At 34.3% G+C, this 24,608-nt stretch overlaps 1 protein-coding gene across 2 annotated transcripts in view; it reads right to left on the reverse strand.

Moving 5' to 3' along the window:
- The window catches only part of PRLR (prolactin receptor), a 163,923-nt gene that overhangs the window by 112,719 nt on the left and 26,596 nt on the right, over positions 1–24,608 (reverse strand). For both annotated transcript variants that reach the window (XM_032205702.1, XM_032205703.1), the window contains one exon: positions 13,276–13,330. The gene's annotated coding sequence lies outside the window, so the exon portion shown is untranslated. The remainder of the gene's footprint in view (positions 1–13,275; positions 13,331–24,608) is intronic.

Consider the following 24,608-nt stretch of genomic DNA (forward strand, 5'->3'; position numbering starts at 1 on the left):
CCCTGCAAACAGTATTCATCAAGCTTAAATCTCATTAAGCTTTTGATGTACTATAGTCTCTGGATCCTGTTATTTTTACAGAGTTAGTATTTAACTAGTTGTATGCCATCCTGCCACTCTGCGGTTATTTCTTCCTACCTACATTTATAATTTTCTTTACTTTCTTGTTGTATCGGATCCTATCTTTTTCAGAACATGACTTCAATTTTTAAAGGCTATTTTGGACTATATGCCAATGCAGTTTGACCACACTAAACTTCTTTCACTTGTTTACTTATAAAGCATACCTTTATAGACGTACATAAAAATCCTGAATATTACAGACAGATATGTCTAGAACTCCACCACTGATAACTACTTTTGGTTGTGGTTTTCCAACTACTTTTATTTTCACCCTACCATAAGTTCATCTTTATCATGTTTCATTATTAGTTTATAAGAATACCATGTGATACAGCATTGAAAGTTTTATTAAAGTCATGATAGCTAATATTTATGTATTTATATCTTAATATTATCAATGTTTATCCATCTATATAGCCTGCTGCCATCTCAGAGAAATGAATTAAACTGGTTTGACATTATTCATTCCTGAAAAAGCTCATGTTCTTGATCCCTTCTCAATGTTTGCAGGTAAGTAATTTTATTATATTGTTCTACTTCTCTCCTTCAACATAAAACAGATTCCATTAGCTCTCATTTCTGGTATTAACTATATTCAGCAGCTCATTGAGGCTGACTATTCAGTCAAAACTAATTAAAAACTTTGGCCTTTCCACTTTTTAGAGAACTGTAATTCTTTGGCCTTCCTCCTACAACTAGAGAGGTATTTTGCATTTTCCAAATTGTCTCATTAGTTACATCTCATTCCATGTATTGTGGTAGAGAAACCTTGTAATCCTGCTTTATAAGAAAGCCAAGAACATATGCTGTTAGAAGAGTTAAGGAAGATTCATTCCTACTGAAAGGCTTTAAACAAGGACTAAACCAAGGAAGACAAATCTGCTGTAAAACAGTCCCCCAAGTGAAAGGATAGGCAGGTTATGTAAGGACCTCCCTAATGAAAATAAACATATTCTCTGGTAAAATATGAAAAGGACTCACTTGCAATATTTACTCTGTTAAACAAACTAAGGTCACGGCACAAGCTCGAGCTCAATTATGTGTCTGTCCATCCTATTTAACAGTTAGAGTGTTCTTAGAACAGTTAGTTTTAGCATCAAATCAGTACTCTTTCAGAGGGAACAGAGGAGTGTTTGGTAAGTAACATGGACCTGTTACTGCCTACAGGCTGCATGGGACAAGGCCACACTGTTTGGAGGACAGAGAATTTAGTTATATGGGTGCAGTATGTGTTGTGCCACATGTTCTTGGGGCAACAGAATTGTCCCTGGCTCATTTTATATACCTTTTGTCTAATTAACCAGTGGTTTCTTTTATTTTGATTGCCCCAAGTGTTCTCCATTTGTCTGAGTTTGTCCCCACTTTTATACTATGCCCTTCTACTCATCTTTTGACCTTTCTTCTGTTTTCTTTGTGCTTAGTCTTATATTTGAGGTCAAAAGAGAACTTATGATTTATTTGGGCTGTTGCTTTCTACAACCTTGTCCTGGTTTCTGCTGGGATAATTTTCTTCCTAGTAACTGGCACGGTGCTGTGTTTTGGATTTAGGATGAGAATAATGCTGGTAACACACTGATGCTTTAGTTGCTGCAGAGCAGTGCTCACACAGAGCCAAGGATGTTTCAGCTTCTGGTGTGGCCTTGCCATCAAGGAGGCTAGGGTGCACCAGGAGCTGGGAGGGGACAGAGCCAGGACAGCTGGCCTGGGCTGGACAAAGGGATACATAATGCTGAACAATGAAATTAGGGAAGTTGGCTCAGGTGGTACCACTGCTCAGGGTTTGTCTGGGCACTGAGCTCAGGGTCAGCTCAGGGTGAACAGTTGCACTGTGCATCACTTGATTTGTATATAGTTTTCCTTCATTTTCTGCTCTATTGAACTTTCTCTATCTCAACCCACAAATTTTACTTTTTTTTTTTTTCTTTTTTTCCCCATTCCTTTTCTTTTTCTGATTCTCTCCCCCATCCTACTGTGGGGAGGGAGGGAGGAAGTGAGCAGCTGTGTGGTGCTCAAGCTGCCTGCCAGGTTAAACCACAACAGCCATACATCCTCTGCACTGGAGGAGTGTGTACTCAAAATCTTTTTATAGTGTATTTGAGGTAATACACATTTTCCTCAATTCTTTTCTTAGACTTACTTCCTATGAAAATATTACATATCGAATTTCAGAGCTTAAGTCTGCTAATTGGGAATCTGGTGGATTTATTTCTCAAGATTCCTTTCATCAAAAGATATCTTACTATTCAAAATCCTTCACTATCACTAGTAGTGGTAGATCATTCTGCTAGTTGCTTACTGGAAACCTTGGAATCTTAGTCTTTTGAGGCTAGCCTGGTTAGTAGGCCTTTACCATGATGATTATCTATGTTTTCGTCCCCTTCAAAAACTACCCAGAATTTTCAGCATGTTTATGTGTCACTGTATTATAGACTTCAGACCAAGTGTTCAAGCAGACACCACTGAGCCTCTTCTATATCAATTCACATAGTCAGTTCAGAAAGTAAAATCAGCCTGTTATGACTCGATAAAGGAGACAATCAGTAGGATAATTAATGTATATAATAACATATATATACATAATAAAATGATATACATATAATTTATATATATATAAAACAGTGTAGCTTTTTTGCAAGGAGCAAAGATGGGAAAAACAGATGCTGTTTGCTTGGACATTAGAAGCAATGCAAATATCTGCTATATGTATTTGGAGGAAATGATCTGAAGCATGAGTTGGGGGAGCATTTTTAGGAAACATGAATTTTACACATGAACAACAGTGAAACAGGAGCACTTAAGTTTGGAATGCACCAACAGATATAAACATGCTTTCTGAAGAGACAAAAAGGAAGGCAGCCTCAGCATGCAAGAACGAATGAATTCTGTTCATCCAACATCCAATTTACTGAAAACTTCTAGCAGCTTATAACAGAACATTATAATGCCCTGAAGCTCAGGGTAACAGAAAGCTATGAGACAGAGGTTGTATCTCCAGATTAAAGTAAAATAAATACAAGTTAAAATGCAGTGGTATGGGTACTAAAGAGAAGTTGTCTAAATATAAAAGACTCCAGAAGATAAGGATCAGAGACAACTCAAGAAATCTCCATTATGGTAGAAACAGCAGGTCTAGCTGAGTACTGCAGCAAAATACAGGATGTGTAAAATATTTTCAGTATAAAAGAAGCATAAAAACACACATATATATAAGGTATGAAGTTATAGGAAAATTTCCCTAAATAAAAAAGACAGTTTCAAAACCATAAGCAAGAAACATCTAGAATAGAAGAAACAAAAATCAAAGAAACAATCAAAAAACATGAAAAGGAAGGGACTTTGATCTGTATCATCAGTTAACCTCTCAATTAACTGTACGTTGCCTGCTTATAGCACAAGCTCTTCAGCACAGAGATCTCTGTCTCTACATGTCTAAAAATTTCATAAACTACATCAGTCAATTACTCTTTCATGTGATTAAAGTGATTGTCAGTGCTATGATGGAATCCTGCAGCACCTGAACTGGAAAAATTACTGTTCTTAAAGTTGCAGTTATTTTCCATTACAGATCTGCCAAAACGACTGGCCTAGAATTGAATTATTTTACAGTAGCTTCATATTCCATGCAAGTTGATAGATATCTATTCTTTACTACAGGTATTAATTAGAGCATTGCTTAATATTCACGTTTTTTAAAGTACAAATCTTCCAAAACAATAACTGCCAACACTCTGAGGTCTTATTTCTCTGTCAAGACTCTGAAGAGATTGCAATACTCATCTACTGAGATGATGACAAAACCAAACCATTTACAAACATTTACTAACATTACGAAGTATCATAGGTAACGTCATTCCCACCCATTAAAATGTAAAATACCCCCCAAAATTTAGGGGTTGTATTTTTTTTTCTAGATGTGCCAGTAAAAGTTGTCAGTGTAATTCATGTTGAAGGCAACAGACTGATTATATGATTTTTTTTTTTTTCTCTTAGAACATGAAGTTATTGCAGAATTTGATAGAGGTGGCAACAGTATTCAGAAAGTGCCTATTAGTGTGATTTAAAACACATTACACATTACTCATACATTAACAAGGTCAAATTGAATTTTACAGGCTGAAACTGCTACATATTAGCTAAAATGGATACATCCATCTTTGTAAATCAAACTGCCTACCAGCATTCCTGGGTATTGGATCCTGGTTACCCATACTGATAAACTGCTGGAGTGGTCCCTGGCACAGATTTGGTCCAAATCAACCAGAACTAACCCAAACAACTGCTGGGTACAGATCTGGAGCTGCACAAGCACCAGTCCTGGTAGGTGGTCTGCACGCAGCCACAGTGTTTTGGAGGGCAAGACAATTTAAAAGTACGGACATGGAGTTATTTAATATTAGTTGGTTCCCACGCCATTATTCCTGGCACATTTAATTTGCTAAGATCATGAAACCATAATGACTGATAGAAAAGCATGCTGAAACTCTTCAATATGCATTGGCATCCTACTGATATTGTAAGTATGTTTAATAAAGAATAAGCAAGTATTTTATTTTTAAAGTATGCATTATTACTAGTAAACTGTAAGAGGGGTGTTTTATGCAACATCAAAGTGTTATATGCTAATAAAGTATGATAACCTACAAGACATGATACTTTACTTCCTTCTATTTTACAAGTTTCAGCAATATAATATATCCAGCTGATAAAATGGTTGTTTGGTAAAATTAGGCTAAGTGATTAGAAGGCAGCAGATAAAAGTGTGTGAGTTTTAGGGGTGTTAGCATTTGCTTTTGTTTTCCCCCCACCCACCCCTATAGGCTCAGGCAAAGTCTCTTGATTCTGAAGCTGCAGAGGTGGGGTGATGAGGAAGCAACAGTTATTTGAGCCTAATGTTCATTACTGCTTTTGCCACATTTACTGCATGCTAAAGAAATGGGATTAAGGGAATACCCTCAGAGCAGATAGTACTCTAATAAGATTGAACTAATAATCTGATTACAGAATGAGCTGCGCACAAGATGCACAGAGTGAATACAGTATGCATGCAAACATGCATATACATGCATACCATAAGACAAACTTCACATCCAAATACTTTTGGTATCATTTACAATTTAAGGAACATTGACAGCCTAATCTATTACTACCACATCCATATAAACATATACTTTTCAAACGTATAGTGTGAAAATGTTAAACAGAGGTGACCTATCCTCAGCTTCCTTCTAAATCATTCCAACCACTAAAACAATTCCCCAGGAAAGACTTGATAATACTTATACATATCATTTGAATTTATTTAATTAAAATCTGATGAATTTCTCTCAGAAGAAAAGCATGCTTTCCCAAATAGCCTACTTATTAACAATGTACTCTATTGGGCTATTCAATAAAATACCAGGAAAGTCTGTGGCAAATGCTAAATGCATAATAGATGTAAAGTTGTCAGTCAGCATATTAACAGCTACAGTGCTGAGCTAATTGGTATCTGGACTTTATCTGCATCATCTCTAAGAGATGAATTTTACCATATGTTGTATGATATTTACGAACTTTATGATTTATTATAGAATTCAGAAGTTCTTTTGTTCCAGTTTAACTTTAAAGGTAAAATGGCAAGCATTTGTCAAATGACACTTGGAAATGATGATACTACGTAAGATAAGACAACAAAAGTCAAGGAATTGAAAGAAATTTCATTTGCTTTTTGACATTAGCAGAGCTGGTGACTTTTATAGAATTCTAGCCCCACGTATTAGCTGATGTGTGCTAGACAACGTGCCATTTAACATGTATTAACTAATTAGGATGAACACCAGGGAGATTTGGCTTCACTAAGATTACTTAAAAGGTTAAAGATACATACTCCTTTAGATGTCTGTCTCAGCAGAGCAAAAACTTTCCAAAAAGCTATCTTTATATGGATAAAAAAATAAATTCAGACTCTTATAAAATATAAATATTTGGCTGAGAGTAACATACAGTTTTAGTCATTTCTTATTTCAGCCAGAAAACATGGAGATATAAAAGTACCTTTAAAATTACAAAAGCAGAGTATGATCCAGATTGTGTATTAGAGATCCAAACTGTTTTACCATGTTGAAATAGAAAAGCAGCCAGAAAGATTATAAATCCAAGATCTTGAGAGACATTCAACCCAAATGCCAAATAAAGAAATAAAAATGGAAGTTTTGATTTTGGTTATTCGTTGCACCTTCCTCATTCATAGTCTTTAATTTTATATTTTTATTTTATTTATTTATTTTTTCAACTGTCCATAAACTTGCAGTGTCTCAATACATACAGCATTAGAATAATCATTCACAATATATGTACAGGACTGTTGAAATAAAAAGAACAATAAACACAAGAAATTAGTTTTATGAAAATACGGGAATTGGAAGGAAGTTAGATTACAGTTTCTACCTTAGTGAGCAACTGTCAGTAAGGGACAACTAATTATAGATAAATTAGTCCAAAGCAAAAGCTGATTTTGCCATCTGGTCCAGTGTAGGCCAAGCAGCTGGCAGTTAGTTCAGTAACCTAGACTGAACCCAAAAGGTCACAAGACAATGAGAAGAGTAACTGCCACAGCAATTTGTGACTTCTTAAATAAGACAGAAGGAGAAAAAAAATAGCTGAGAGACGTAAAACAATTCCTGAATTAATTGAGAACACCAAGAAACAAGTAGTTGGGAGAATTAAAGGTGACCAGAACAACTTGTGAATACTCAGAACAAAGAAAAGCTGGGCCTACTTCTGAATTGTCTCCTTGCAAAAGTCTCAGGGTTTCCAGACATTTAGAGAAAAGATCTCATTAAAAGGGTTTATATCTCATTGGTTAGTTTTGCATAGTCATATATGTAGCCAGTGACTCTTGTCCATTATATTATGGACCACTCTTACTTACAGCATTCAACTACTCAACACTGAGAGCGACACTGTGGACAAAGGATTTGACATCCATGGGTAGGTTCAAAGGTTGAATGAACCAAAATAAACCTTTTAGGTTGAAGAACTGCAACCTTCCAGCGCTCAATAATCTCAAAAACCCTGTTTAATTGGGCTTATAAAGCCATTCTGTATGTCTAACATCCTGCTTCCTTCAAAAATAGCTCACTTTGTCTAGGATGGAATGATCAAAAAACAGAACGCCAATTAACATGAGTTCTTACTTCAGAACTTTCGGTACGTAACAGCTTTCATTTACATTTGATTCTTAGGATTAGAAGAAATTTATTTTCAAAAAGAAACTTGAGTTATGATCTTGACACTTAAAAAAAATAAACAGCTTCAATCATCCAACCTTTCCCAGACATTAATAAGCCATTAGCAGTTATTGATAATATCTCAAGAGTGTTTACATGCAATCATCTTCTCATCAACATACACAGCAGTTTAGATTTTAATTCCAATCAATCATGAAATGATTTAATTAAAAGTTGAACTCTACAGTTTTACTTAAACTCAGTGTCCTTTCCTATCTTTTAATTTTCCACTTGACGAGCTCACCTCTCTGAGCAGAACTTTGCTTATGAAAATACATACACCTTGTATGTGCCAGACAGCACACTACAGACTTTTCATTGTTGCTTCCTTACCGCTCCTGCTTCCATTTGCCCTCCCTTACATCTTCCATTATTTGAGTCCACTGGACCATTTCACTCACTGCAAGCAGTATAAGTGGGTCCAAATCACAGCAATTCCCACACAGCATAGCTGCTATACATGAGAGACATTCAGCATCTCTAACAGGGTAAGCTCTTATGGCATTTCCATTTTCCTTGCATGCCAGAAAGAAGAGGCAGGCACATTAATGTTTTCTGTAAAGCCTGTTTTGCAGAGAATGTTCTTTTGCAGATGAAAGCTTGTGGCAGAGGCCCTTGGGCAATTATATATCAATTTCATTTTAAATCGTGTCATATTTTTTTTTCTATTTCAGATTTCCAGTGCAGACAGGTAAGATGCAGCTTGGTCAGATTTTCTAAAATGTCTATCAAAGCAGGAACTTTTGCTGAGCTCTTTTCAAGTTCTGAGCAGGCAGGCTCAAATGACTTGTACACCTACTAAGAGTATAATATACAGTGTGTGTGTATACATGTATATATACACACACAATATACAAACACAGTACGTCCTAGTAATGTCAGGACCACGAATATGTAAGCGACCATCAAAAATATTGGTATAAAAGAAAGAACTAGGACCTAAAAATCAGACCCTGGGATTGAAAAATCTCAGGGAAAGAAGAATCTTGGATAACGTGACCCATAGGCTGCAAAGACTTTAGAGCTCTGAGCCATAATTAAGAGGGTTTGTTTGTTGCTGTTGGGATCAACCCCTGACATTGTTCCCCCACCCCTGACACTTTGTCACCATCCAGGCATTTCTAACTGGGACTGATTCAGAATTGAGAACTCACATATACTAAATTATCTACCCCTAACCTCCAACACTCCCAGTAGGTCTGTGGCCTTATCTTCCCCTTCATTCCCACACAGAATTTCCTGATATTCAAATACCTGCTGCCATCAGTCCTTGTTTTAATGGTTGGGAATGAGGTAGCTCTGCAACAAAAGATGAGAGAAAGAGAGGAAAATCTCTTCTCTGCATTCATAACTACAGTCTCTGCACAACAAAGACATGAAACCAGAAAGGTTTCTCAGCAGGAATACATCTTGCTGCAGAAGATTTCAACCAACTCTTTAATACTCTTCATATACTTTTGATTATGCAAAGAAATTAACACTGTATCCATGTATCTCTTTAAATGCTTTATTACAATATGATGTTTAATTGCAAAAACAATAAAAAATTGTACTTATTTTGAGGAAAAAAAAACACTAATCAAAAGAGTTTAAAAGAAGCAGAAAGCAAAAACATACCTTGGAGTTTCTCTTCAGGCCTAGAAAAGGACTATTCTCCTTTCTTTCATGTTTCTCCTTATTTTTTGGTTCTGGTTAACCAATCTACCATGTTTCTCTCAGAACTGACTATAATAAAGATGTTTTTCATGAATTAGATAATATGGATGTGGTGTCTGGATAGATAATAAGTGGAATCAGTTTGAACTAGCTCCAGCTCACTGGTATCATTGCAACCAAATTTCCTGTTTAAGTTACAGAGCAAGACCACTGCTGAATCCAGAAAATACAGTAAAAAAGGCTACTGCAAAATGAACAATATATATATATGTATGTATGTATATATATATATTAAGATCAAAGCCTCATCTAGTCTAAAAATTTATTACAGTAAAAAACATGTTGCTTCTGCATAGTCTTTATGATCCTCAATTGGGCCCAGAGATAGTACCAGAAATGCAAGACGTATGTCATCTTTGATGCCTGAAGAAAATTTTGTAGGACTACATCACTATGCATAGCCACTACTACTTAACTTTATATTATTATTTTGATAACAGAGTGGTTAAGCTTGTATTAAAAATTACAAATGTACAACGTAAAGCAAATTAGATGCACAAAAAAACCTTGTTCAACCAAAAGGCTATGCATAGACCTTGCACTGAATGTAAATCCTACATTCTCCACCAAATGCAGAAAAAAAGTATTTCTTTGCAATAGGAGCAAACATTTCGAACATACTGTTAACCTACCAAAGAAATGCAAAACAAACAACAGTGATAAGAGGCAGATGGGATGGGCTAGTATGCAAAAGAATACATTCACATTTAATGATTCCATAGATGAATCCTCCAGTAGAGGACACTAATAGAAGGTAAGTGGGAAAAAAAGAAATATAAAATATAAAAGGAATTTTCCACGTCAACTGGGCAGTCTGTGGGAAAGAACTGTTTTTATTTTTCCATGGTTGTGATCAGAAATATTTATTTCTTTGCTGACATTTACAGAGTTTAATATGCAAACATAAAAATCCTCCAAGTAATGGAAACAGTTTTACAATCATATCCTTTCAGAAATAAAATATACTGTAAGTCATCATAATCACAGAAAAAATATTTCCATTAAATTTAGTGATCCTTTACAGTTTTCGTAATTTTTGTGATCTTGGAGTCTGAAATCTCCTACTTACCTACATAATATATAAAAAGCTGACTTCACTGAGTTAAAGTTTTCTACCTCAGCTTCTTGAGAGGACCAAGTCATTTCAAAGGAAATACCCAATAATAAATTAAAATAATGTACTCAGCAGAATATTGTAAGCCTATGTGGATGATAACTAAGCATTGTGTGTCTCTTTATTCTTATTTTCTCTCAGTTCTTTCCTTAATCTTTGCATTTTTATATTTCGTTAAGAATTATTAAAAATATTTGAGGAAGAGATTAAGAAGACCTTGTAACTGCAGCAACTTTGACATGGTAATTTTATCTTAGAGCTAAATATTCCATATTTAGAAAATCACCATATATTATGTTTTTTTTTGTTTTGTTTTGTTTTATTTTATATATATATTTTTTTTTAATAGAAAAATATTATATTTTCCTTGAACTCTTTTAAAACTTACTACAGGTAGTTATTTTTGTATGTAGTTCCACATGCATTCATTCATACCTCAAAGCACAGTTAGACAGTTTAAACCAAAATTTACTAAGAGGTAATCAAAAGCAAATGCACAAATTAATTCCTAATTACAGTTAATTTAACTCTAAAGTCACATAATTTAAAACTACTGAAATAAATTTACGCTATTGAAAAAGCTTAATATTAATATAAAGATTATTATACCAGTTGCACCTTGTCAGTGACCTTTATTCAGAAGACCTAATTAGAAGATCCATCCATTTAAATTACCTAAAAACAGGAGATGCAAATATAGGCATTTAGAATCACACTTGAAATAATAATTCAGGTGAGCTAAGACAAGGTATGCATCCTAGCAGCATCAGCAATTGCAAATTACACCAAAATGAACTGCAATTATTCTACTTAGTGAAGGGCATCTGTGTTAAATCTGGAGATGACAGTTCATTTTACATGTGGACCAAATGAACGGTCTGATAGTGCTGGAAGGGTGAGATCTTGCTTCCTCACTTTTTCCTTTTCCTCTTGTTTTTGATTCAGTTCCTTCCCTCCCACCCTCACTAATAGCTTCCGTACCCTGCCTCACTGTTCAGCAGATACAGCATCCATGTGATCTCAAGATTAAACATTTAATGAGTTAAACAGCTTCTGTTTTTCCCAAGTTACTTTCCTGACGTTTCAGTGACTTGGTTCATGTGATCAAATAAATGCCAGCTGGTGCAAGGTCAGCAACAGGCTTATGTGACCAGAACTGGGGAAAGAAAAACAGGATAGGGGAGTTCCTGCTCTGCACTGGAGAGTTGTTAAAGTGCCTACACCTACTTCATATAACCAGATCTTGTATAGCATGTTTCCAAGAGGAAGTACACTGTTCATTCATGTAACTTCTAGTCTATATCAAAATTTCAGGAACTATAAAGATCTACAGAGAAAGAGAAAAGAAGGCAAAATAATTTCTGCTTGATAAGCATAAAAAACATAGTTTAGCATACCCTATATATTTTTTTCCTATAGTTGGAAGAAATCCTTAAAGTACTACAGGCAACTGGAGGTCAGCAAAATGCAATCAACTTGATGAAGTTAAAAACAAGCTAGAAAGGTCACTGTAACTTGCCCATCTTGGAACAAGGAAGTAATGTTCCCTCTTTAATGAGTTTGACTGAGTTGAACTTTGAGTAGATTGTGTGCTCTCTAAGAGATAATGTTTTCAGAATGACAAATCAGGACTCACCTTGTTTTAACCAGATGCCTATAGCTGAGCTGTATAGGTGTCCCTATACTGTCAATAAAGGGAAATGGGCTGTTACCGAATGTGACTCATCTTACCTGTTTTAGATATATATTGAAGGGCGAGACAAATTTGTCTGAGAAGTACCTATTTCTTCGCTATGACAAGGGAGACTACACAGGCTATTGCAAGGAACCACATTTAGAAGAACAGCAGCCACGGTAACAAGCAGGAAGGAGTTGAAAGACAAACAGAGAACAAAACAAAACAAAGAAATCACCACCACCACCAACAAACCAAAAATCACACATACACACACACAACCCACCAAATAAGAAAAAAAAAATAAAAAAAATACAGAGAGATAGTAGCTAAGCCTCATCATCACAGACAACTGTAAACACACTCTAAGGGCCAGTTTTCAGATACTTAAGATATCGCTTGTGTCCAGGTATGATACTTAGCCTTTTTAATGAGATCCCAATCTGCCCCCCAACCAGCACAAAAATAAAGGGAAAATTCTATTGATCTTGATGAACTCAGAACTTGGACCTAAAGTCTGAACGAGACATGGGGTTAGACTTTCTTTTAATAAAACAAAAACAAGAGATAGAGGATGGATGAGAAGAGTACAAAAGACCAATGAACGTTTCATGGCTTTTGTGAAAATCCTAAAAGAACACAGAACACAGAAAGGGAAGTTCAAATGAAAACTGAAGAAAACACTGCTAGGATATATTGCCTTATAAAATCATTTAACTATCCTTCAGTCTCCCTCTTACATCATATTTAATTACTGTTTATGCTCACTGGGATCTTAATAGGATCATTATGGTCTCTAAGAAAACAAAAACATATGAGTACCTACAGAACATCTACCCTACGAGCTCAGTTGAAAGCAACCTTATTTTTAGTGTCAACTTTTATTAAATTTTTTTGACAACTTTCATGTTTTGTTGAATTTTACTTCTCTAATCAAACTCATAATCTGGTATATAGAATGCACATTTCTGAGGGTAGAAGAGCATTCCCCTTATCTATGATTTGAAAGCTGGCAAAATTTGAGATGAACTAAAATGGGTTTAGAAGGAGAAGGTGCTCAGTGAGTATGGACGGCAGAACCAGCCAGAAAGTTCATGTCTACCCATATTTACTAATTTTAACCAAATGAAACAAATTCTTACAGCAGGCATACAATATACTGATGTATGCTTTTATAATCTGTAAAAACAATCAATATTTTTCCCCTCTAGTCATAGTATCTAAGATTATTACTGACAAAAGATTATTTCATGTTAACAATCAATCTGTTTATGGTAAAATGATATCCATGATACCTTTTATAAATTAAATATTACTTCAGCAATTAATTCATGTAATATTCTTAAAATCATCTCACTGATGTGTAAAAAAATACTCACGGCTTGCAGTTTTAACTTGCTATGTCAATCAGGCAAAGTTGGGTGATACACATATCTATGAAAAGAAAAAAATTCACGGATGAAGGGAGCAGAGAGGAGAGAAACATTTACATTTATAATTCCAATGAATGACTGGAATAATGTTCTTGTTTTCAAGAATTTCTGATAATTATTTTGGTTTAGACAAGAACACTAATTTCCACTTCCTATTATGACATCTACATGTAAAAACTTAAAAAAAACAACAACACAAAACCCACAAAAAAAAAATAAAACTTACAACAACAACAACAACAAAAAAAACACAACACAATTTGCTTACTAAACTTAGGCTACAATTTTCTGTGAAAGATAGACAAATTGAAGATGCTGGCAGACCCTTAATTTTGCTTCCTGAAGTGCTTTAGAAAAGAAATGATGGCTTTTTAATTATGATAATGACACACAGACTTTTTGAATATGTGTAATTACATAAATTCTGTTTTTCACATAAGCAAGGGCTACTGCATTGTAATTGGACACATTTATAATAAAAATTTGAGTCAATTTTTCAGACTTCACTTTCCTTCTGTTAAGATTTACGACCTTATACATGTGTTTTTTTTCATTATGAAACAGATTAAACAAAACCAAAAATCCTTCTCTTGTTGCCCTTACTTTCCACTCAAACAAAGAAACCAAAGCAAAATAATTTGCAAAAAGCTGTAATCAAGCCAAAGAGTGCTATATAAAAGCAAAACTTTCTTCATGAATACAATGGAAATGGGGACTTTCATTCTTCCAGCACCAGGCTAAAATCTAAGTGGTCTTTCCCAGATGCTTTGAGTTTAAAATAACAATTTAGGGACTGTGTGGTTATCATTATTTCAGATTTAAAGTATTGTTAAGCATGCTAAATAAGACTGAACCTGAAAATTACTGTACCATTTCATACAAACAGTCTGAAACTCTCAGAACTATGATAAAATATGGAAATCTGAGGATGATATGAGTAGGAAATTAATAAATATTTAGGAAAAAAGTCCTGCATTTGCCTCCAAGTTTTCATGAAAATGAAGTCATTATTTAATATCGGCAAAACGATTCTTTCATAGTCTCTTCAGTTTCTTGACAGTGTAAAACTGTGACTCAAGATGCCAGGAAAAAAATGTAGAAACATCTATAGCATAATTACATTTCTTAGTGCACCTACAATAACAAATTCATTTTACCCTATTCTGCATGATGAAAATTGCAACTTCCTCCTACAAAACATACATAATCCATAAACATTTCATACTTTACACCAATGTTGTTCTTCACTCCAACTTTGTAATTCAGATATTATTGCTTCCCTTCAATTTCTGTGTTTATTTTTCTTTTTAATCTTACAGCAGACAAATATGGCGTGATTTTTTCCTCAGGCATACTCTTCAATTTTAAGACTTTAATATCATACAGCTTATACTGCACTGTTGGATGTGAATTACAAGTAAAGCAGCTAAAATTAAAAGAAAATATTTACCTGAACTGTTTTGTAGGTATGTAAGAATCCGGTTACTGGTTAGTTAACAATAAAGTCCTATTTACACAGGATATAGAAAATCAAAAAATACTACCAAATGTATGAAAATACTCAAAAAAAAAAAAAAAAACACAAAAAAAAAGGAAAAACAGAATGGTTTTAAATTAGGTTAATAACCTACTACAAATCAGAACATAGAGAAAATATAATAGTAAGTGAAATGCTGTAGTTCGCTGTACAAAACAGGAAAAAATGATTGTTCACTCCAACATAGGAGTAGTGTTAAATACTGAAATAGCTGAGTTAAATCAGATAAACCAGTTTGTTGAATTAATAAGGAAAATAGGATCAGGACTAGGATTCTATACCTAAACAGGAAAGCACAGGATTTTAAAGACTGTAATACTGAGGGTGGGACTAGGATGATGACAGTGACTGTGACATACTCTGGGAGACCAGGAAATCTGAGAACAAGAAGCAAATAACGTAAACCTGTTAAATTCCACAAGGGTATATTGCTGAGGCAAAATTTTTAATGGATTATTTCAGTGAATCCAGTCGGGTAAGCCACAAGAGAAGAAACAATTCTTGAGATAGTCCTCCACCGTATACAGGATGTGATTAAAAATTACTAAGGAGGTAAGCTGTAAACATGTTCATCACATTCTTCATTTCATGGGCACCATAGGCAAAATCAAAAATATCACCACCAATAACAAAACAAACCAACCCAACCCGACAAAAAACAATCTAGGGCTGAATTTCAAACAAGGCAATTACATTTCAATGTGGGGGATTATTAAAATAAATCAGAAGAGAAATTCTAGATATTATCTGCTTGTAAGTGCCATGAAGACTTCAGTGGCACAACAAGAGTTGTTCAGTAAACACAGGAGCTCTCTTATAGGGAATACACTGGAAAATCTGAATATACTGGAATATTCTGTTGCAAAGGTCTGTGACAGTGGGAGGTGTGGAACAGAGTGGCAAAACGAACTGTAACAAATTGCCAAAACTAAAAGAAAAATACTAAATAGCTTTGAAGGAAGACACCTCCAAAGTAACTGAATTGTTAGTGTAGAAATGCAACCTCAATTCTAGTGTTTTCCAAAGCAACTCGTTAGCGTATGTGCTTGAGTTCCCCTTCTTTTGCCCTGAATGTAAGCTAAGTACTAGTTCTGTTTCCCACTCATTTGCAGTCTGACAACATTGCAAATGAATTCAGTTCACTGTGGGAAAAACTGCAGAATAGAACAGCCACAGTAACAAAAGAAAAGTGCACATCAATACCAACAAACCAGACAATTTTATGAAAATAATGACTCCTGCAGTATCTTAGAAAAATAACAAATCATATAACAAAAGAAACACACAGAATCCAAGGCATTCTGAGATTTAGTTATCCCACTCCTTCACAGCTATTGCTTTTGCTATTGCTTCACAGTAAATAAATATTGTGCCTACATATTGGGTGTATATTAAAATCAATTTAATAGTATTGCATTTCCTTTTTGCATCCATATCAAGATTTAAATTGTAGCATTTATCACTATTGCCAGGAGAAAGCTCAGACAACTCCACAAGTACCCTATAGGTAATCTATAGAATGGAACACAGTGAACCAAACAGACATAAGGAAAAACAAGAATGAAAGAAAGAAAAATTCAGCTGAGATACAGGCAGGAAATGAAATTAACTGTCACTAAGAAAATCATGTATATGGTTACTGGATGCTTGAGAAAAGATCAAAAAAAAATGCTGTGCCACCTTTTTTCACAAACTCAAAATCTGTAAAGTGGACACTATTCTAGGGCATAGAAATTGAAAAGTTGAAAATACAAATATTTTGTCATTGAACAAAAGAATGGAATAAACGTGACAAGTGTATTTGTACAAAGAATATAGAATTATTCTTGAAAGAAGCCAACACAAAGTAACAATAATGAATACTAAATTTGTAACTAAAGGTTAATTTATTAAATATCCCTGGTTTTCATACCTGAGAAAGAAAAAATGTTTTTCATTTAAATATCTTTCTTGAATAGGCATGTTTTTGTAAGTCTGTTGTTAAGCCTAAGAACAATTTAGCTTCACTGACTAAAAGTGATTTATGCTGACTCAAAACAGTTCAAAAGTCCAGAGCAATAAATTAAAAATATCCTCTAAATTATCTAGTCAATCAGCTAATGTTTGAAGTTGCATAGCAATATGATGCTTAACTGGGTGTAAGTAGTCTATTAACTTTGGAACTTAGGAAGAAAGGTAGTGTCTGAGTCCCAGAAAGTAATTAAGAAAGTAGTCTGTATCTTCAGCAGCTAAGTTATTTTCTAAAAATTTATGTCTCTCTCTGAAGACTACAAGGTTGATTCCTAATTGTAGCATATTAGAGCAAATACTTTCAGGGTGGAGTTCCCCACATATAGAAGAGCTGGAGGAAACTGCCTGAGGACCACCTAGCCCCAGCTTCCTCTGGCAGGTGCAAACTCAGTACCACTGGAGAGATATACCACTAGAGGAATTATGACATGTGGGGCCACTCACTAAGATTGTTCTCAAATGACAGAAAAATCTCAGGTATCTCAAGTGTCATCAGAGAATTCTTACTGTATGGCTTGTATGACACTGCAAAGCACTACAGGTGGTTACATATCTCCATCTGATATTCAGACATATCTCAAATGTAGAGCATTATTCTCTTACAAGGCAGGCCTCTGACAGTTATGAAACTTACCATGAATACCACCCTTACACCAAACACATAGTGCAAAAGTGCTTTCCAACTTCTTTCCTGAACAACAGCATACCTCCTCAGCAACATCTGATGATAGTCTAGAACTATCAGTTCAGAACTATCAGTCTAGAACTATCAGTAAAAATGCTGATGGATCAAATAATCCTGATGAAATACCACAGTAGCAATAACACTCCCAGTTAGGAAAAAGCAATGAAAGTTCAAACACCAAAGGGACAACTAAGGACAACTGCAAATTCTACTCAATGATCCTGGTACACTCATTCTTCCTTTAATAGCAGAGGTTTTAATCATATCTTCTCAAAACCCAAGGAGGTATGACATTCAGAACTACTAACCAGAAAAGTTCTTCCAATTCCATTTCTTCAGATAAAATATAAATTCACTCTGATTTTAAATAATATTCAGTTAAAATTGGAGCTGTATTTATTAGAGTCCATATGAACTGTGAATTATCACCAAAGAATCCAATTATAAAGGGTAAATGGACCAACAGATGGTTTATGCTTAAAGTAAAAATCACCAAAACCCAATGAAGAGATTTCACAGGGACAGAGGTACAAAGAATTATAAGAACAGGAATCAGTCTGGAATACCAAAGAATTAAAAATATTGTTAACATTTCTGTCCATTGACAGATTTGCAGTCCAACATAGCATTCGTGTCTTTTCCAATTCCATTTCTTTAAGTATTGTACAAGACAAAGTTATTGGAAACATGCCAATAAAAAGACAATTTGCAGATTAACCAAGGAGAATGAAATAATCATAGACGTTAACACTCCTGTATGGGCAAGCAGAGCTGAACACTTTGTCATTCCTGCAGACTTAATACCTGTCTTAATCAGTGTTAGTTACTGTCTTAGTCAATATTGGAGTATCTTATGTAAAAGGATTTTTAAGAAAAGCACATATTAAAGTTGTGAAAGTAAGATAAGAATTGCTTGTATCTAGCAATTGATGAAAAATATGTAAGTAATGAATTTTCCTCTGTTGCGTTCTGCTGAAGCTTGCATATAACTATATTTTTGGAATACTTAAAAGATAAGTAAGTTGAAAACAATGTCAACCCTGTTGACATTGAAAGAAAGAAAATAAAATCACTTGTGCATATACTGGATATGTAGTCAAATAAGCCTATTAAGAAAACAAACCTTCTCCATATTCAAAGTTGCTCAAATGGTTAGGCTAAAGCAATGCATAAGAATTAGAGTGGAAGAGTTTTCACATAAACTACAGAAATCAAAGACATACCTATATTGTCAATACTGATTTCAGTTTTGAGAAACACAAATCAAAAAAGAAGACAGGATCAAAAAAGAAGACAGGATTCAAGAGGAATGTTTAACTTGCAGTCATTGAATATACCATATTAAACTGTGGGACCCATAAAAAAAAGACCTAATACCACAGGGTAAGAAAGAACTCTGCAATCCTTAAAAATCAAGAATAGGACAGCCATCTGACGAAAGGGACAACTGGGTGAGAGAATAACTGTTTGCCTAATCGTGATTCTGGTTGTCCAGATATGATATTGCTTCATTAAATACACTATCTACCTTGACAGATAGGGAGTTTGCAACCTAGTCATTTAATTAAAAGCTGAAAGACAGACTCTGAAAAAAAAAAAAAAAAGAAAAGTGTGGAGGTGGCGTGGGAGAAAGAAAGGAAACAGCACTTTCTATCTTGTTATCTCAAGCAGTGAGGAATATACTGAGAGCAACAAATGACTAAGTGAGCTAACAGCAAGAACCTCTATTTCCATGAGCTCCTGTGCAGGAGATATGCAAGTTGTCTCTGAGCTCTGCTCTGCTCCCCAAAACATGGACAGCTTTCATTTCCACTTGGAAAATCACATTAGCAAACACAATTTTATTGATAACTACAAAGCCTGTTGACATTGAAAGAAAGAAAATAAATCACTTGTGCATATACTGGATATGTAGCCAAATAAGCCTATTAAAAAAAAAAACAAAAAAAAACAAAAAAACAAACACAAACCTTCTCCATATCCTAAGTTGCTCAAATGCTTAAGCAAAAGCAATGCATAAGAATTACAGTGGAAGAGTTTTCATATGAACTACAGAAATCAAAGACTATACTATCAATACCGATTTCAGTTTTAAGAACCACATAACAAAAAAGAAGGCAAGAAGAATACAAACACAAGGAAGTTCAAATAGGAATTCAAAGCATAATGTTGAAAGTACAAGGAGAGGTATTGAAAAAAATATGATACAAAAGGGAAAGAATTCCTGGACTCAAATTTAGAAAGGAGATGATTATCAGGGCATAAAAAAACAACAAACCATACAATGAAAATAAATTTGTCTGCTATTACTCAAACTGAAAACCAGAAAATTTTAAATTGACAAAAAGGCATGCTTAGATAAGCCTTTTTCTCAACCTTGTGGTTCATGTCTTGTTTACTATCAGGGCTGAATATACAGCCCTTCAGATACCACATACATCTCTTATTAGTGTTACCTAATAAGCTGTATATTAGGAAATATAATTAACATCAGTTAATAAGCCAAGAGCCTCTTCCTCCAAGGTTCTCATCACATTCATGATAGACATAATCATATGCTCTCCCTCAAACTGTATCCTGAATTTTACCCTGTTTCTCTTGTTCAGGTAGTATCCATCAGATATTGACTGTTCAGAAGATATCTTCTGACTGTGCCATTAATGTGCCACCGGAATTCTCTGGATCTATGTCTTTCCTATTCCTTCTATTAGTCTTCCTTACTGTTCCCCATTACCCAGCAGCATTACAAAGTAATTTTTACCTTTCCTTCCTTTTCTCAAGAGCAGAGTCTTCACATATAAAGCAAGCCTCACAAGCAGTGACTGGGAGAAGCTAGCATTAAATTTTCTTTAATATGATTAATCTGTAAATGTAATGGATTCTTGCCTTATTCTATGAAGAACAGGTAATCAATTCCGATCATAGGCTGAATAAATGAACCAAAGCTTTGATTCAGTACAGCAATTTCTATGTTCTTGTGTCTGAAAAGACTTAAATACCTCCTAAGGAAGCAAAGCGGTTTTGTGTTAGCAACCACGTGCCTGAGTATAAATCCTAAGCAACAAGCACTGAAGTAATCATCTTCTTGGATGTGGGCCTGTTAATACTTTTAAAAAACAGAGCTGGCAATCAAAAAGATCCTCTGTGTGTTTTTCTCAGCAAAGCTGAAGGTCTGTTAACAAGATGAACATTACTGCCAGTGTATCTCTCAGTGGAGGTATGACCAATATTTACTTGGGTTTTATCAAGACTGCAGACTGGAATTGCAGGCACCAAAGAACATTAGCAAAACAACTGAACTCACTTTCTCAATTTTTCTGTTTGTAATTTGGATTTTATTCCAACACTTCTCAAATATTAAACTGAAAAATGGTACTTTAAATAAAAGTAGAAATGGAAAATATGCATCATTTGCATTTGTTCCAATTAACATTCTGGAGAAGTACACAACATTCTTCATAAGATCAAAAAAACAAGTGCTGGGGCTTCCCTAAACACTCTCTTTCCTAAGGTGACTGACAATGAAGAGATACAATGAAGTAGTAAGTTATGCATTGCCTGCAATTGTGAGTTTATTTCAGTGACACATGATTATATATTGCTACCTATTACTGCAGAGATACAAAGATACATACTAAAATGTGTTCATATATCTTCCACACAGATATTTACTCTGGCTGACAGCCTTTGACTTAGAATTCATGGGTAACAACATATATATAGAGGTATACTTTTTTTTTTTTTTTCTTTCAAGAAATCATATACTTTTTGATTAATATACCCACCAAATAATCTGGATTTCACAACCTGAAAGTGTGCTTAAATTTGAATGTTTCATTCATCAAAACCTGTTCAGAAAGCAATTATAGCTACTATGTTACCTTCCTGAGAAACTTACTTTTAAATTTGTAAACCAGGTCAGAATTCTAAAAGGTAAATTGAAGAAAAAAAAAAAAAGAAATACAGTTTTGAAAATATGTTTTATGAGCAGTGCACCAAATTAAAGATATTACAATACAATACAAGAATAATACAATACATTTTATTCCTATTAGTGCATAATCTCAGAACAAAATGGAATTAAATCACTGTAATCCAAGGAACATAATTCCCATGCAAAAGAGCCAAAGAACATAGGAATAAATTAATTTGACATTCATATATTATACTCATTTATTCATTGTTGTTAAAACTACAGTTTAGCCCTTTGGCAATAGCAGCCACAATACTCAACGTCTTCCACAGCCTCATTTTTCTGGGGTTTTATGTCAATATTAAATATATGCCAAATGTGAGTATTTTGATTTAGTAAAACTACTCTTGCATTTTACACTACCACAAATACCTAAAAAGTATTAAAGATGAAGAAAAATTAGACCTAAGTAGACTATCTAGGTCTTGTTTTGATTTCCTTCATGGTGATATTATGTAATTTACCAGATTTCACCACATGTTTCCAATGACTACTCCTCAATTCATGTCTGAATTTAATCAAGCAAATTAAATCTTAATACCAGGCATTTAGAATAGATGAACCAAAGTTACACAAATGACTAAAAATGGAGTGAGAAAATCATACTTGCTAGCATTTCACATGGAAGAAAAGAGATCTACTCTACAAGTTGGAACACCAAGACACATGGGTTTGGGACATATACTGATGGCCTGCTGTAAATCTGCCGCATCAGGTATATCTCAGATTTGTTATGCACAAACAGATCAGTTGTTCACCATGCGCACAGAACAGATGATGACATGTCCTGAATGCTTCTAACTCACTCCATAAACACAGAAAGCTTGATCTGCCTATTTGAACACAAATAATACGACTGGAGAGACTGCTGTTGCTTTGTCTATTCTTCAGGATTGCAAGTGGCAGGATAGTACATTACATGTACTAAATTACTGGCACACTGTTAAAGGAGTTAGTTGGTTTAAAAAAGTGGCTAACACTTGTTGCTCCCTAAATTGGTAATACTTGGTCAATGTCATTTATACTAGTAAAATCTAGAATAAAAAATCAAATTAATTCACATCAAACTACTTAAAGAAGACAGGCTATTTAACCAATGCATGGATTCAAGTGGTTGAGAAGCAAAGAAAAATGACCATAAGGATAGAAAACAGACCAAGAGAGAATATAAATAGAAGTGTTTGTATAAAATTGGAAAAAATGCAAGGAGGAGAAAAGGTCAAGAAGACAAAAAAGTAGGAAAAGTATCCCGCTCTGTACCCAACATTCAAAATAACTATTAAACACATCAGTAATAAACAGAAGCACAAGAGGAGGAAATCAAACATGATACAAAACCACTTGAAAACTGAAAGTAAAAAATGAGTGAAAAAAAGAAGAAATGGGAATGAGTAACTTTTTGGGAAGTACAACACATTTCCTAATCCTCTTGTTTTCAATGTTAAGGTACATGTTTCTCTGAACATTTCTGGATCATAGTGCCTTTTCTTCAAGGACTTAATCCACAATTTCTACAGCTAACTGTTGCATGTATTCTAACAACTCTGATGTTAGAATGGCTCAGCATTAAGTATGCTCTTGACTCTAACTTTCCTGTTGTACATTTTAAATAGTTAATAAGAATGACATCATTTTTAGCTCACAAAAGTAGCCAAGTCTTCCCTGTCCTCTTTGTTTCATTTCTTCCCTTGAAGTGCTGGCATAAATTCTCATCAGGTCAGTGGCAACTACCTTAGAAATGAAGCAATAAAATAAGGTCAATTTCAAGTTTTCTATAACTGCCTTAAACATGCAGCAAAATGTCTGAAACCCTCTGGTTAGCTGGCTATATCTTATACATAGGATTCTTCTGTAAATTAAATGAAATAGTAAAAACAACAATTCTGGGGAAAATAAGTCAGATATTTGAAAAAAGAAGAAATACAGAAGCTCTGCCTTTACTGAAAACAGGAGTGGGATGCAAGAAAAGAAGCATCAAAACCTGACAAAACCCATGGTCTTGGGTAGGTTTAGATTAAATGCACTGTGAAAAAAAGACACCATGAAAGAAAATAAAACATAAAATAATGTTAAAAGCAAAATCACTATGATAATCAGATATATCTCATTTCACAGTTTGCTTCAGCCCCTTCTTTTCTGTACAAGACACTTGGCAGTATCACTAATGAAAAAGGCTCATCTGGTGTTATCTGCAGATAAATTAACACTGATTTTTTTGGGGAAAAGACAGTCATGCAACACTGAAAGAGATACTGAAACAAGAAAAATACAATAGTTAAAATGAGTAAATCCAGATAAACAGTTTAAACATAGGGTTAATTAAAAGAGACATTTAATCACATTCGATGTTATGTGACAATTTAAAACAGATAAGCACAATGAACTCCAGAGATTCTGCCAAACCAAGTAAAATTTAGTTGCTTGTTCATTCATTCTTATTTATTATGAAGCTTCAACTCAAGTGGAACAGTCTATTTTGCTTCTGAAAAAAAAAAACAAATAATATTTTATAGTTCAAGCAAAACCCAACAACTTCTGAGAGCAATTTAAGCAACTTTTCTATTTAAACTTCCTTTCCAACAAGCCAAAAAATACTATTTTTCTCTTGCATTTATTTATCTCAGTTCCACTTGGATTTTGATTCTTTTAGATATAAAATGCTGGGATGAAATAACATGTATGTTGGAGTGTGAGTTTACTTAAGTGACCCATGCATTAATTAATTCTTAGTAGTAAAGAAGACTTCTTGAAACTGTTGACAACTATTCTGCATCTCAGTGTCCTGTCTACAATATTCCTTATCACTGGGAAATTAACATATTTTTAATAGTGGTACACTTGTATGTAATTTTAGCCTGTCTACAGAGCTATGACAAAAATTAAAAAAAAATTCCAAAGTCCATCATACTTTAATTATTTCTTCCTCGTTTCATAGCTAACTAAAACATGTCACATTACTTTCTTTTATAATATCTAATTTTATTTTATATCAATGTTTTACTTACACAAGTGGAGTCTTTTAATCCATCTAACTGGGAAATGCATTCACTTGTTTGAATAATCCAGGTCTGACA

Source organism: Aythya fuligula, chromosome Z (genome assembly GCF_009819795.1).
Source record: "Aythya fuligula isolate bAytFul2 chromosome Z, bAytFul2.pri, whole genome shotgun sequence".
In the NCBI taxonomy this organism is placed as follows: Eukaryota; Metazoa; Chordata; class Aves; order Anseriformes; family Anatidae; genus Aythya; species Aythya fuligula.